At 38.9% G+C, this 14,997-nt stretch overlaps 2 long non-coding RNA genes across 2 annotated transcripts; one reads left to right on the top strand and one right to left on the bottom strand.

Annotated features, from left to right (window-relative positions):
- Window positions 1–623: 623 nt before the first annotated feature.
- Window positions 624–9,350, bottom strand: LOC138896548 (uncharacterized). The gene is made up of 2 exons (XR_011409901.1): window positions 8,340–9,350; window positions 624–800 (listed from the first exon to the last, which is right to left on the bottom strand). It is a non-coding gene; the product is annotated as an uncharacterized lncRNA (long non-coding RNA).
- A 1,106-nt stretch (window positions 9,351–10,456) lies between these two features.
- On the top strand, window positions 10,457–14,471 carry LOC117276006 (uncharacterized). Its single transcript, XR_004506229.2, has 2 exons — window positions 10,457–10,596; window positions 13,839–14,471. It is a non-coding gene; the product is annotated as an uncharacterized lncRNA (long non-coding RNA).
- The last annotated feature ends 526 nt before the right edge of the window (window positions 14,472–14,997 follow it).

The raw sequence follows: 14,997 nt of genomic DNA, 5'->3' as shown, positions 1-14,997 counted from the left end.
TAATAATTTAAACTATAAAAAAATATTTAAGATAAATCTGGTAAAAGAAGAGTATCTTTGACTCTCCAAATAGCAATGCCAAACAAAGTGAAAGAGGAAGTGTATTTTCTTTAAATAGGCCTGCAGGACTTATATAAAGATGCGTTGACGTAATTCAACTTGCAGTAGCTTGAACCCAAGCTATCTACAAATCACCAGTTGTATTTATAAGGGACTAAAAAAACCCTTATTGATAAGGGACTAAAAAATCCCTTATTGATAAGGGACTAAAAAGCCCATATCTATGTATACATTTTTTTCAACTCTTCAATCAAATAATATGTACTCCTTATAATTAAATGGAATGAACGGAACACCGAAGTATGCCATGCATTCTTGGAATTTTTTGTTTTTTTACGTCAACAAAAGAGATTTTGCATTAAGTAATTAAAAGATACAGGGAACGGGTTGCGCAGTTGGCACCCTAGTTACATAGTTGCTAATACAAGGACTGTTTGCGACACCCATAACGGGTTCATTACAACCAAAAGTAGTATCTAAAATAGTAGGAGGATCTACTGCCTGTGGTGGATGTACGGGGGGAGGGGGGTTGATACTGCCAAAAACACAGGCGTTGACAAGTCTTTTGTAAATAGTTCCAAGCTGGTAGATGTTGGCGACAAAAGGTGGGGGGCGTCAAAAAGATCCAAGCTGCTTCCAGGTGGCTTGTGTGCCCATAGTTAGCTAAGTTGTTTGCTACATAATTTTGCTCCCTGCATATGTGCTGGATGATTGGATCATCCAGTTGTTGGATCAATGACCTGCAATCATCAAGGAGATTAGTGTAAAATGGGTTGTCTTTGTTTAAGGAGAGGTAGTACCTCTTTTGCATCCACTTCGATGATGAGTGGCATTAGGTCATATTGTTTTGCTAGACGGAGACCCAACATAAGTGCATGCATTTCTACTTCTACAGTAGAAGTTGCCAAAATATGTTGGGAGAAGCCTAAACTCCAAGTACCCACGGAGTTGTGAAAAACACCGCCGATACCCTGGTTGTTAGGTGTAAAATAACTATCTAAATTTAATTTATAATGATCATTGGGTGGTGGGTGCCATTAAACATAGAGTGGGGATTTTTTAGGCGATCGGAGATAGTTGTTCGTAAGGAAATAGTATTCCGAGGCCTTTGATATTACAAGTGGGAGACTGAGTGATATGTTTCTAATTCTTAAAAACATATTGATTTCAAGATAACCAAATTTGCCAGAGGAAAAAGGAGAAGAAAGTTTTTGGTGGGATGATGGATAGGCATGCAAGATAATTATTTGTTGGTAGTCGATCGTGGCAGCATACCCACATAAAGTATAATAGTTTTGGTGGAAGCTTGAGTTTCCATACCCATGTGAAAAAAGGCGAAGGTGTAGGGGGGTTGAGAGAGTGGTAACTGGATTTTACCGAAAATGTGCCCTCCGTTGTAAGAGCCCGGATGATCTTGTCAAATCATAGAGAGGTGTGTGGCAGGTATATGGTATGTATTTGTTGTGTGATATCATGTGGTAGTTGGAAAGAGATGGTGTTGAGATTCCATGAGGCATTTGGGATGTAATTCGCTACTGTGAAGAGCTCTTCATTGTGCTGGAGGGGACCATGGATAAGGGAACGAAGGGTGGTATTATGTTTAATCCAGGTGATCACAACAGAAATTAATGTGTTTGCCATTTGCTATTCTCCATTTGTAGACTTTTTGACATGTTATCTATCCTGTCAAAACATTTTCCCAAACAAAAGATCGTTGTGAACAGAGGGCACTTTGTCGGTTGTATTTTGACAATAGAACCTGGGCCCACAGTTGTAGTGGATTATGGAACAGTCTCCATGCAAGGCCGGCTAGAAGGGCTTGTTTTTTGGTATCTAGCCTTTGTATACCCAAACCCCCTTCCGATTTTGGGCTAGTAACTTTGCTCCATTTAATAAGGTGTAATATTTGCTTCTGTGTAGTAGTACCCCAAAGAAAATTTCGCTAGTAGCGGTTTAAGTGTGATAGGATGGTTTTGGGGACGGAGATGTATTGCATAATATAGTTTGGAAGAGTGTTTAGCGTGGATCGAATTAGAGTTGTTCTTCCTCCCATAGTAAGGTGCTTAGATTTCCATCCCGCCAGTCGTGTCTTAAAAGTATCTAATAGAAATTGAAAATCGGTCTTAGTAGGTCTATGAGTGAATATGGGGAATCCCATGTATTTTTCAAAACGGTGTCCTTCAATCATATTGAAATTGTACAATACAAATTGTTTATCATTGGAGTCACAATTTTTGGAGAAAACGATTTTGGACTTGGCAAAATTGATGGATTGGCTAGAGAGAGTAGTGAAATAGTTTAAAGTATCGACTATAGTATGTCAACTCTTCGTTGCTATTTTGGAGGTGAGAATGATGTCGTCAGCAAAGAAAATATGAGAGATACTTAGACCATTTTTGGAGAGTTGTATAGGCGACCAAAGTTGATAATCTACTGCTGTATTTATACTACGGGAGAGCATTTTCGTTGATACAATAAATAGATATGGAGATAACGGGTCGCCTTGACGTATTCCTCTAGTTGGATGGAAGAATTCCGTAGGACTACCATTAATAAGGACGGAGATGGACGATGTGGAGACACAAGACATGATAAGTTGAATAAGTGGTCCAGGAAAATTCAATTGAGTAAGCGTTTGACGTATGAAGGACCATTCTAGCCGATCAAACGCTTTTTCCACGTCTAATTTCATAAGCATATGGAGAATTTTTCCTTTCATGCGCTGAAATTTAGTAATGATTTATTGGACTATAATAATATTATCTGCCGCTCGCTTGTTTTTTTTGAAAACTTGTTTGGGTATGGTTGATAATTTTTGGAATAATTGGCTTGAGGCGATTTACAATAATTTTTGTAATAATTTTATAGATAGTATTATATAAACTAATAGGTCTATACTGAGTAATGGATGCGGCATGTTTAGAGTGCTCATATACTTGTGACAGTAGCTAGAGTTTTGTATAATCTATTAGTGTTCATATACTTGTGACACCAGGTCCTTGGCACATACTAGCAGACATTGTGGTCTTGGATTGTTACTATGGTTTATGATTTCACTCAGTTGCTTCCGTTTTATTTATTATACTTTCTACTTCTTAAGTCTCTTAATAAATGAAATTTAATTACTTGGAAATTTATTAAAAAGAGAAATTACGTAGTTAGTTCAGTTTTGGCTTGTCTGGCGGCGGCGCTGGGTGTCATCACGGCTTCTAAGAGAATTGGGTCGTGACAGTTATGACCATAGTTGGCTGGCTTTGGGATATTGATAGAAAATGTGTTGTGAAGTTTCAGGTATCGTGTGGCACATGGGGAAAATGTTTGAGTTAATGATGGATAGGCATGCAAGATAATTGTTTGTTGGTAGTCAATCGTGGACGCATACCCATATAAAGTGTAATAGTTTTGGTGGAAGCTTGCGTTTCCATACCCAATGTGAAGAGAGGCGAAGGTGTAGGGGGGGTTGAGAGAGTGGTAACTGGATTTTACCGAAAATGTGCCCTCCGTTGTACGGGCCCAAATATATGGTATGTATTTGTTGTGTGATATCATGTGGTAGTTGGAAAGAGATGGTGTTGAGATTCCATGAGGCATTTTGGGGTGTAATTCGCTACTGTGAAGAGCTCTTCATTGTGCTGGAGGGGACCATGGATAAGGGAACGAAGGGTGGTATTATGTTTAATCGAGGGATCACAACAGAAATTAATGTGTTTGCCATTTGCTATTCTCCATTTGTAGACTTTTTGACATGTTATCTATCCTGTCAAAACATTTTCCCAAACAAAAGATCGTTGTGAACAGAGGGCACTTTGTCGGTTGTATTTTGACAATAGAACCTGGGCCCACAGTTGTAGTGGATTATGGAACAGTCTCCATGCAAGGCCGGCTAGAAGGGCTTGTTTTTTGGTATCTAGCCTTTGTATACCCAAACCCCCTTCCGATTTTGGGCTAGTAACTTTGCTCCATTTAATAAGGTGTAATATTTGCTTTTGTGTAGTAGTACCCCAAAGAAAATTTCGCTAGTAGCGGTTTAAGTGTGATAGGATGATTTTGGGGACGGAGATGTATTGCATAATATAGTTTGGAAGAGTGTTTAGCGTGGATCGAATTAGAGTTGTTCTTCCTCCCATAGTAAGGTGCTTAGATTTCCATCCCGCCAGTCGTGTCTTAAAAGTATCTAATAGAAATTGAAAATCGGTCTTAGTAGGTCTATGAGTGAATATGGGGAATCCCATGTATTTTTCAAAACGGTGTCCTTCAATCATATTGAAATTGTGCAATACAAATTGTTTATCATTGGAGTCACAATTTTTGGAGAAAAAGATTTTGGACTTGGCAAAATTGATGGATTGGCCAGAGAGAGTAGTGAAATAGTTTAAAGTATCGACTATTGTAAGACAACTCTTCGTTGTTATTTTGGAGGTGAGAATGATGTCGTCGCCAAAGAAAAGATGAGAGATACTTTGACCATTTTTGAAGAGTTGTATAGGCAACCAAAGTTGAAAATCTACAGTTGTATTTATACTACGGGAGAGCATTTCCGTTGATACAACAAATAGATATGGAGATAACGGGTCGCCTTGACATAGTCCTATAGTTGGATGGTAGAATTCCATAAGACTACCATTAATAAGGACGGAGATGGATGATGTGAAGACGCAAGACATGATAAGTTGAATAAGTGGTCCAGGAAAATTCAATTGAGTAAGCGTTTGACGTATGAAGGACCATTCTAGCCGATCAAACACTTTTTCCATGTCTAATTTCATAAGCATATGGAGAATTTTTCCTTTCATGCGCTGAAATTTAGTAATGATTTATTGGACTATAATAATATTATCTGCCGCTCGCTTGTTTTTTTTGAAAACTTGTTTGGGTAGGGTTGATAATTTTTATAATAATTGGCTTGAGGCGATTGACAATAATTTTTGTAATAATTTTATAGATAGTATTATATAAACTAAAAGGTCTATACTGAGTAATGGATGCGGCATGTTTAGAGTGCTCATATACTTGTGACAATAGCTAGAGTTTTGTATAATCTATTAGTGTTCATATACTTGTGACACCAGGTCATTGGCACATACTAGCAGACATTGTGGTCTTGGATTGTTACTATGGTTTATGATTTCACTCAGTTGCTTCCGTTTTATTTATTATACTTTCTACTTCTTAAGTCTCTTAATAAATAAAATTTAATTACTTGGAAATTTATTAAAAAGAGAAATCACGTAGTTAGTTCAGTTTTGGCTTGTCTGGCGGCGGCGCTGGATGTCATCACGGCTTATAAGAGAATTGGGTCGTGACAGTTATGACCATAGTTGGCTGGCTTTGGGATATTGATAGAAAATGTGTTGTGAAGTTTCAGGTGTCGTGTGGCACATGGGGCAAATGTTTGAGTTAATGATGGATAGGCATGCAAGATAATTGTTTGTTGGCAGTCGATCGTGGACGCATACCCATATAAAGTGTAATAGTTTTGGTGGAAGCTTGCGTTTCCATACCCATGTGAAGAGAGGCGAAGGTGTAGGGGGGTTGAGAGAGTGGTAACTGGATTTTACCGAAAATGTGCCCTCCGTTGTAAGGGCCCAAATATATGGTATGTATTTGTTGTGTGATATCATGTGGTAGTTGGAAAGAGATGGTGTTTAGATTCCATGAGGCATTTTGGGGTGTAATTCGCTACTGTGAAGAGCTCTTCATTGTGCTGGAGGGGACCATGGATAAGGGAACGAAGGGTGGTATTATGTTTAATCGAGGGATCACAACAGAAATTAATGTGTTTGCCATTTGCTATTCTCCATTTGTAGACTTTTTGACATGTTATCTATCCTGTCAAAACATTTTCCCAAACAAAAGATCGTTGTGAACAGAGGGCACTTTGTCGGTTGTATTTTGACAATAGAACCTGGGCCCACAGTTGTAGTGGATTATGGAACAGTCTCCATGCAAGGCCGGCTAGAAGGGCTTGGTTTTTGGTATCTAGCCTTTGTATACCCAAACCCCCTTCCGATTTTGGGCTAGTAACTTTGCTCCATTTAATAAGGTGTAATATTTGCTTTTGTGTAGTAGTACCCCAAAGAAAATTTCGCTAGTAGCGGTTTAAGTGTGATAGGATGATTTTGGGGACGGAGATGTATTGCATAATATAGTTTGGAAGAGTGTTTAGCGTGGATCGAATTAGAGTTGTTCTTCCTCCCATAGTAAGGTGCTTAGATTTCCATCCCGCCAGTCGTGTCTTAAAAGTATCTAATAGAAATTGAAAATCGGTCTTAATAGGTCTATGAGTGAATATGGGGAATCCCATGTATTTTTCAAAACGGTGTCCTTCAATCATATTGAAATTGTGCAATACAAATTGTTTATCATTGGAGTCACAATTTTTGGAGAAAAAGATTTTGGACTTGGCAAAATTGATGGATTGGCCAGAGAGAGTAGTGAAATAGTTTAAAGTATCGACTATTGTAAGACAACTCTTCGTTGTTATTTTGGAGGTGAGAATGATGTCGTCGGCAAAGAAAAGATGAGAGATACTTTGACCATTTTTGAAGAGTTGTATAGGCAACCAAAGTTGAAAATCTACAGTTGTATTTATACTACGGGAGAGCATTTCCGTTGATACAACAAATAGATATGGAGATAACGGGTCGCCTTGACATAGTCCTATAGTTGGATGGTAGAATTCCATAAGACTACCATTAATAAGGACGGAGATGGATGATGTGAAGACGCAAGACATGATAAGTTGAATAAGTGGTCCAGAAAAATTCAATTGAGTAAGTGTTTGACGTATGAAGGACCACTCTAGCCGATCAAATGCTTTTTCCTGGTCTAATTTCATAAGCATATGGGAAATTTTGCCTTTCATGCGCTGAAATTTAGTAATGATTTCTTGGACTATAATAGCATTATCTGCCGCTCGCTTGTTTTTTTGAAAACTTGTTTGTGTAGGGTTGATAATTTTTGGAATAATTGGCTTGAGGCGATTTACAATAATTTTTGTAATAATTTTATAGATAGTATTACATAAACTAATAGGTCTATACTGGGTAATGGATGTGGCATGTTTAGTTTTTGGGATGAGGCAAAGATACGTGGTATTGATTTCGCTTGGTATTGTATGTTCCCTAAAATTTTGATGGCAAAATGTGGTGACTGAGTGCTTGATGTCAGACCAATAGTGTTGATTGAAATATGAGTATAGTCCATCTGGACCCGGAGCCTTTAATGGTTGAAAGGAGTTTATTGCTTCAGCTATTTTACTATCTTGTAGTGGTTGTAGGAGTGTATTTTGATCTTCTTGCGAGAGTGAAATGTGGGTGTATGTGAGAGAGGAGTTGGTGGAGGAGGAGGAACTAGTAGTGAATAAATTTTGGTAGTAGTCCAAGATGTGGGAATGAATGTGTGAAGGTTCACTAATCCAATTGTCTCCATCATCTTGGAGTGTTATAATTTTATTTCTACGACGCCATTGGAGAGTTGAGAGGTGAAAGAATTTGGTATTGGCATCGCCTTGGTTTAGCCGAGTAATCCTGGATTTGAGTTTCCAGAATTCTTCCTCTTGTTGAAGGATGCAGTTGTACTCTCCTATTAATTCTTTTTCAAGGTTTTGTAAAAATATACTAGTTGGATACTTGGGAGAGGATTGAAGACCTGCTAACCTAGCTAGAAGGATTTTTTATTTTTAAAGATATTGCCAAAATGAGTTTTGTTCCACGCTTGGACAATGGTGGTGAAGTTTTCAATGGCAGGTAAGAGTTGATCATGTATAGACCATACTGATTGGATTAAAGATCTAAATTGAGGATGGGAAGCCCATATTGTTTCAAAGCGAAAGACTTTGTTAGATTTTCGCCTGTGGTAGTTTAGTTGTAATAATAACGGGCAGTGGTCCGAATGTGTACGGGGGAGGTGAGTAACTAGATAATTTGAAAATAAATTAAGCCATTCATAGTTGGTCATTAATCTATCTAATCTTTCTAATATATGATGACACATACTACGATTATTAGTCCAAGTGTAACGACTACCTTTGAAACCTAAGTCTGCAAGGTGACAATAATTTATACGGTCTTCCGCTGAAAGGATCTATTTAAATTAATATATCTACCACCATATTTGTCTCCCGCTGAAAGGATCTCATTAAAATCTCCACCTAGTATCTATGGACCCGAGTAAAGATCTTTTATACACTTAAGATTCTGCCATAAAATGTTTATATCTTTATAATGAGTGCTAGCAGATACTGCGAAAAATAACTAGTTTTGAGGATGAGGACATACCTTGATCATGCAGTGAACTTCTTGCTGAGTAGTGGCAAGAATATCCACTGTAAGTGAGTCATGGTACCATAAAAGCAATATACCACCAGATTGGCTCACAGCTGACACCTGAGCCATGTCAGAAAATTGAAAATCCTCCTTAAGAGCTTGGTGGTCAACTAGATGGGTTCCAATAGAGCAACTAGAAACGGGCGATGGTAGTCCAGTAATGACCTAAAATGGAAGTTGGAGAATGTGGGGATATAAGTGTGTGGGATCCCAGTAAGGGGCAGAGTTCGGCAATGGTTGGTAGGGTGCTAGGTATGGTGCTTGCATCATAGACTAGAGGTACCGGTCATAGATGTCCGTCGCTAGACGGATCCCCTCGGTGACTATTTGGGCTAGGTCCATTGGGTTGGTGAGTAATAGCGTGACCTCCTGCCCATTCACTTCCAATGTGAATATGAGAGCATGGTCTTGGAGGAGTTGTGGGTGGACGAAGAGTTGGATATGATCTGGGAGGGAATAGTGGGTGTGTTCGAAGTGGTATTAGTATCAGTGAAGGAGCTTGGAGGTGTAGTGGGCTGTGATGATTGTTGATTTATAGTTGTAGAGCCCGTAGTGGTGCGATGTGGCGGTGAGCAATGGTTTTGTCTTGACTGTATATGTATGGTGATATTTGATATGGTTTGAGGAGTGTTTTGTGTAGTTTCTTCCTGTTCTGGATTCCCCAAATCCATGTGAGGAGTTTCGTATACTAGAGGGCTAGCAGGGTGATGATTACCCTTGGTATTCTGAAAGTATGAGGAGATTTGGTTTTGGATAGTAGGGCTAGGTGGTATGTATAGATCTTCTGACGTGGAGGTGTGTGGGGTAAGGGAGTGGTGATTTATGGCAGGTGAGTCTACGTGGTGAGTGGCGTCATTAGCAAGGTGGGTTGGTGGTGTGCTTTCTAAGTTTTGGGCCTCCGCATCTGTGTTGTTGTGCGACTGTAGGTCATCTAATTGCAGGTTGGCAAATTTATTTGAGTGATTAAAGATTTGCGGACGCTACTGATTAATAGCTTTATAAACTTTATAATTTGGATTACCTTCATTTCCTGAAATTTGATTAAGTAAATAGTTAGGGTTAGGGGACTTACCTACGCGTGGAGCGTGAGCCATATCTTTTATTTTATGCGACGAAATTCCTGTGTCAGCGAATGTTGGTTGGTGGACGCGAGATTTTGCGGCGGATTTTCTCGGGAATTGCACCGTCTTCCATTCTTGGGAAGGATTTGTGTTTTGTGGTGCACTGGTAGTAGCTTTAGGAGAAGGTGGTGTATTTTGCAAGGAATTGGATGTGGATGGTGGATGGATTAAGGTAGAGCAGGTCTTCTGTAAATGGCCGAGTTTACCACAAGTTGTATAGAGGAGATGGATTCCTTCATATAATATAATTTGTTTATGAGTGCCAATGAAAATGTGTGATTTCAGTTGTTTTTCTAAGGGCACCTTGACACAAATTCTTGCGTCCTGGCCTCGTGTAGTTGTGGAGGTACATGTATCAATTTTTAATAGTTTACCTATTTTATTGCCCACTTTTGGAGTATATCTATGTCATAAAATTCCGTTGGGAGTTCATGGAGCCGTACCCAGATGGCTGAGTATGTGAGATTTGCTGTGGAGGCTAGGAATTGGGGTTCCCACTTTCGGACGGAGAGAAAATGGTTGAGAATGAACCAAGGCCGGTCGTGTAGGGCTCTCAGCATGTTTTCCTCCTCCTGAAATTTTAATAGAAAGAAGTATGTGCCCAAATCAACTAGGGGTAATTCCTCTGTAGGCTTCCATTGTGCGTAGATCTTTTGTCGTAGTAATTGGTGACCAACTTTACGCCCAAAGACCTTCACGATGACTGAAAATTGCCATGGTGAATAGAGTCGTGATTTGTCTTCAGTAGTGATGGGAATAAAGTTGTATGGGTCGTTGGTGGTATTGCTTTCATTGGTAAGATCAATGGCATGCAATTGAAGGTGAGGATTATTGAGATCTGGAGATAATTGGGTATTAGTAATTAGTTTATTCAAGAAGGTGGGGTGGTCGGGGTTTGTGACGTGTGAGGGTGTGTCAATTTGCATAGTTGCGTTATCTGGTGGTTCTGTGGTTTTGGAATCGGTGGAGTGTGGTTGTGATGCCATGATTATTCTATGCTTGTAGGGTGGGAGTGTTGTGTTGTGCGGCAGAAGTAAGGGAGAAGTTGAGAGCATTTTAGGAGCTTTTACATATACCAATGTGTAAAGGTAAGTACTCTATCAAATATCTTGTGTGCATTTTTTTTTTTTAAGATAAACCCAGAGTGGGGTAATCTTTTATTCCTAAAGCATCACGATTACAAGGAGGGGGGCTCTGCCTGACCTCCATGAACAAAAGGAATGTGGATCCATTCATTACATAGTTTGGCATTTCTCTAATTATTCTATCCAAAAAAAGTTTTTGTTAGCTGGTGATTTATGGTATTTGTTGATCCATATCCAGCTAGTAGTACCTATCTAAGGTGGTTCAAAAAAACATCCAGAATGTTTGGTTGCTTTGATCCTGAATGAGGGTATTTGTAACTTGTCCATTCTCAGATATCCTTTTGTCCCCCAAGGTAATTCCTCTTCGTGCAAATATAACTTGTTTTCCAGGATGTTCGTAGCATGCTTGGCTAAGGAGTCTGCTACTGTGTTTCCCTCTCGAAAGCAATGACGCACTTCTATGTTCATCTTCATTACTTTTTCTCTGATAGTTGATATGTCTTTGTGAACTCTCCATGGTGGTTTTACCTTTCCTTGTATCATTTGAACTACTAGTAGGGAGTCTAGCTCTACCGTAAGCTTGTTGAATTGTTGTTCACAACACCATTCAATTCCAAAAAGTGCAGCCTGCAATTCAGAGAAATTGTTAGTCAAGAATTGAATAGGATTAGCATATGCCATTACCATATCTCCACTTCTTCTTCTAACAATCCCTCCAACACCAGCTTTGCCCAATGTTATCATACAACTGCCATCGGAGTTCAGCTTCCAGTTATCATCCTCTGGTTTTACCCATGTCACCATAATGCTCCTGAGTCTAGGTTTATAGCTCTCAGCTATGTAGCAAGTTTGGTTCCAATTGCATTCATTTTCCATCCTACTAAATTTTATACCCATGGAAGTTTTACTCAAAAACACAATTTGTTAACAAATCCTGGCAATGGTAGTATTTTTTTGGCTGTACTTTTTAGAGCATCTAGCTTTCCAAATTTCCCAAAAAGTGATAATAGGAGTTATGTGAAGGATAAGTTTATGCACTGGGTTTTTTGGAGATATGTTCCACCACTAATATAACACATTGGTGATGTTGTTTCTTCTCCAGTTGACTCCTAATGGTCTGGATATATTATGCCAAACAGCTCTTGCAGTGTCACTCTCAACAAACAAATGATGTCGACTTTCTTCCTTAGGTCGACTACAACAAGAACATCTGGAGACCGTATGGATACCAAATCTCTGAGTATTACCATCAAGAGGCAATTTATTCTTTAAGAGTCTCCACATAAAGAAGGATATCTTAAAAGGAACTTCTTTGGGCCTTATTTTGCTAAGCATAGGACAATGATTGTTTTTTTTGCCTCTGAGTTTGAATTGCTGATGCACAAGAGAAACTACCATCTGTAGTAAGTTTCCAGATGGCTTGGCCTTTAGTATTGGGATCTCCCAAATCCACATATTGAATGTTTTCAATAATGTTCTGTGGGACTTCATTCTTTAGAGATTCAACATCCCAATTATGACCCTGGATGAAATCCTTCACCTTAGTGTTTCCAGGCTTGTATGTGAGATTGACTAATGAGTTAATAGGTCCCTCATTAGTCCAATTATCCCACCAGAAAAGCAGATTTCCTTCATTCACCCTCCAAATAACTTTGTCTTCTACTTTGTCTCTAATGGCCAACAAGCTTCTCCATTCACTAGAGTCTCTGGAACTTACTACCTTGGCTACCAGATTATTTCTAGGGCAGTACTTGGCAGCCATGAAATTAGTCCATAAGTTCTCCTCAGTTTTTAGTCTCCGCCATCTTTTAGTGAGGAAGGTATTACTAATGTCATAAATTCTTCTTTTAAACCCTAGTCCTCCCTCCTCAGTGGGGTAGCACATCTTGGCCCGTGAACTCCAATGGTATTTGTTTTTTCCCTCATTCTGTCCCCAAAATAAATTTGCTAAGTACATCTCGATCTGGTTCATCACAGTGATAGGTGAAACCATAGTTGCTAACAAGTGGAGAGTCTGATATTGAAGGATATGCTTTATGATGACTGATCTACCACCAGGGGAGAGGAATCTACCTTGCCATCCTCCTGCTTTGGTTAGGACTTTAGTGGTGATATCTGTGAAATGGCTGATTTTCTTCCTTCATGAGTAAATTGGACATCCCAAGTATGTAAAGGGAAAGTGACTGTGCTTATAGCCAGTCCACTTCTTAATCTTTCTCATGTGATGATTATTCATCTTATCATGAGTTAAGAAAAAGCTCTTGTCCTTATTGATCTCTTGACCAAAAGCCTCTTGATATTTTTTGAGTTGTTTCTTAATGAGCTTGATAAACCTTTTGTTTGCTGATGAAAAAAAACACGAGATCGTCTGCATAGCTGAGATGGTTGATTTGTGGCCCTCTTTTATGCATTGAAAATCCCACAAAGTTTTCTTTGGTGTGAAGATGATTGAGTGCTCTGGTGAGGCATTCTGCTGCTATAAAGAATAAGGAGAGGGAAAGAGGATCTCCTTGTTTCATTCCTCCGGAGGAATAAAAGAAACTGTACCTGGTACCATTGATAATGATGGAGTACCAATTATTAACAATGAGTCTATGAATCACTTCAATGGTCCACTATGAGAATCCCATTCTCCTGAGGACTAAAGTCAGAAAAGTCCATGACAACTTGTCATAAGCCTTAGACATGTCCAACTTCATAACTATATTACCTCCATTTCTCTTCTTATTGATTCCATGAACAATCTATTGAGAGGAGAATATTCTTTGTAATTAGTCTACCTTTCACAAAGCTAGTTTGGTTCTCTAATATAATCTTGGGTAGCAGAGGGTTAATTCTCATAGCAATAAGCTTAGAGATGATCTTGTTGGTAAAGTTACACAAGCTTATAGGTCTCAGCTGGGAAAAGTTTTCAGGAGAACTAATTTTTAGGATCAAGACCAAGCATGTTTGAGCATAATATTTGGTGAGGTTTGCTCCATTGAAGAAGGCAGATACAAATTCCATTATATCATTCTTGACAATATCCCAAGCTTTCTGAAAGAAATGTTCATTAAATCCATCTGGACTTGCAACACTGTTAGGATCCATAGAGAACACTGCTTCTTTGAGTCATCTAAATCATAAGCTTCCTCTTGAAGTCTTGTGTTCTCCTCCATTTGTTTGACATTTTCATGCACATCTCCAATGGTGTCTCTTGACCATCTACTTAGACTATTAGCTAACGCCTTGAGTTTTTGTTGTAGGATCCACATAGGATTGCCTTGAACATTGGTGTTCCAGCATCTTTCGACTAAGGAAAGGAAGTCCTCCTGATCAGTCCAAAAGTTCAAGAATTTAAAGTACTTGATAACTTCCTGACGGTCGTTAGTGCGCCTTATTAAAAGCAATTTGTGGTCAGAACCAGTTTTAGATTGGTGATCAATTTTGACTAAGTTAAAAGCTTCAGCCCACTCCTCGTTAATAAGAACTATGTCTAGTCTTTTGCTAATTCTTCTGCTCTTCTTCTTCCATTACACCAGGTGAATGGGCTACCAGTAAATCCAGGATCAGTCATGCCACATTCCTCCATACAAGAGATGAAGTCTGTGCTCTTGCTCAAGCAGTGTGGATTCCCTCCTGAATTTTCCTCAGTAGTCATGATGGAATTGAAATCTCCAGCAATAGACCAAGGGGCATGAATCTGTCTACTAAGAGATCTAAGTTTGTTCCACAACCTTCTCCTTTTAATGGCTCTACTTCTGGCGTAAACTACTGTAAACCAAAAATTGTTGTCTGAGTTAGTGTGATGGATGTGAAAAGCAATTTGTTGTCTGCTTTTTGACTTAACAGTACAAGTGAGATTAGAATTCCAAAAGCACCAAATCTTACTATGAGCATTTGAGAGTGCATTGTCATATCCTAATTTGTTCCTATAACCATCAATTTGGTCACCAGAGAGAAAAGGTTCTTGTAGTGCCACAAAATCAATCCTATGCATGTTGACTAATTTGATTAGTCTATCAAAAGCTCCTTTGGATTTCATCCCTCTAATATTCCATATGATTGGACTAATCATAAAGTTATTAGAGGGGTATGTTTTGTTTTCCCTTGTTTTTCAACTCGGGATTGTCTGATTTTCCTCCTTTCTTTCCTCTTATGTGTCTCACCCCTCTTGGTGAGAGACCTTGCTTTTCTATCACCTTTTCAATTTCTTGTGTAACTGGATCGTCGCAAGTATTTTCTTTAGGAATGAATGTTGCTGCAGTGCGGCCAATATCCTCGTCAGATTCAGTTCCATTGTTATCGGTATGCGCCTCATTATGTTCATTTATTTCATTCTCTTCTTCCCCCAATTGTGTTTGCTCTATGTCAGGGCCTTTCTTGTTGATGTGTGATGTATGCTTGATGACTATTAATGGTCCC

The sequence above is a fragment of the Nicotiana tomentosiformis genome, chromosome 7 (genome assembly GCF_000390325.3).
Source record: "Nicotiana tomentosiformis chromosome 7, ASM39032v3, whole genome shotgun sequence".
NCBI lineage: Eukaryota > Viridiplantae > Streptophyta > Magnoliopsida > Solanales > Solanaceae > Nicotiana > Nicotiana tomentosiformis.
The sequence above is the reverse complement of the archived record's forward strand: the minus strand, read 5'-3'. Positions and strand labels throughout refer to the sequence as shown.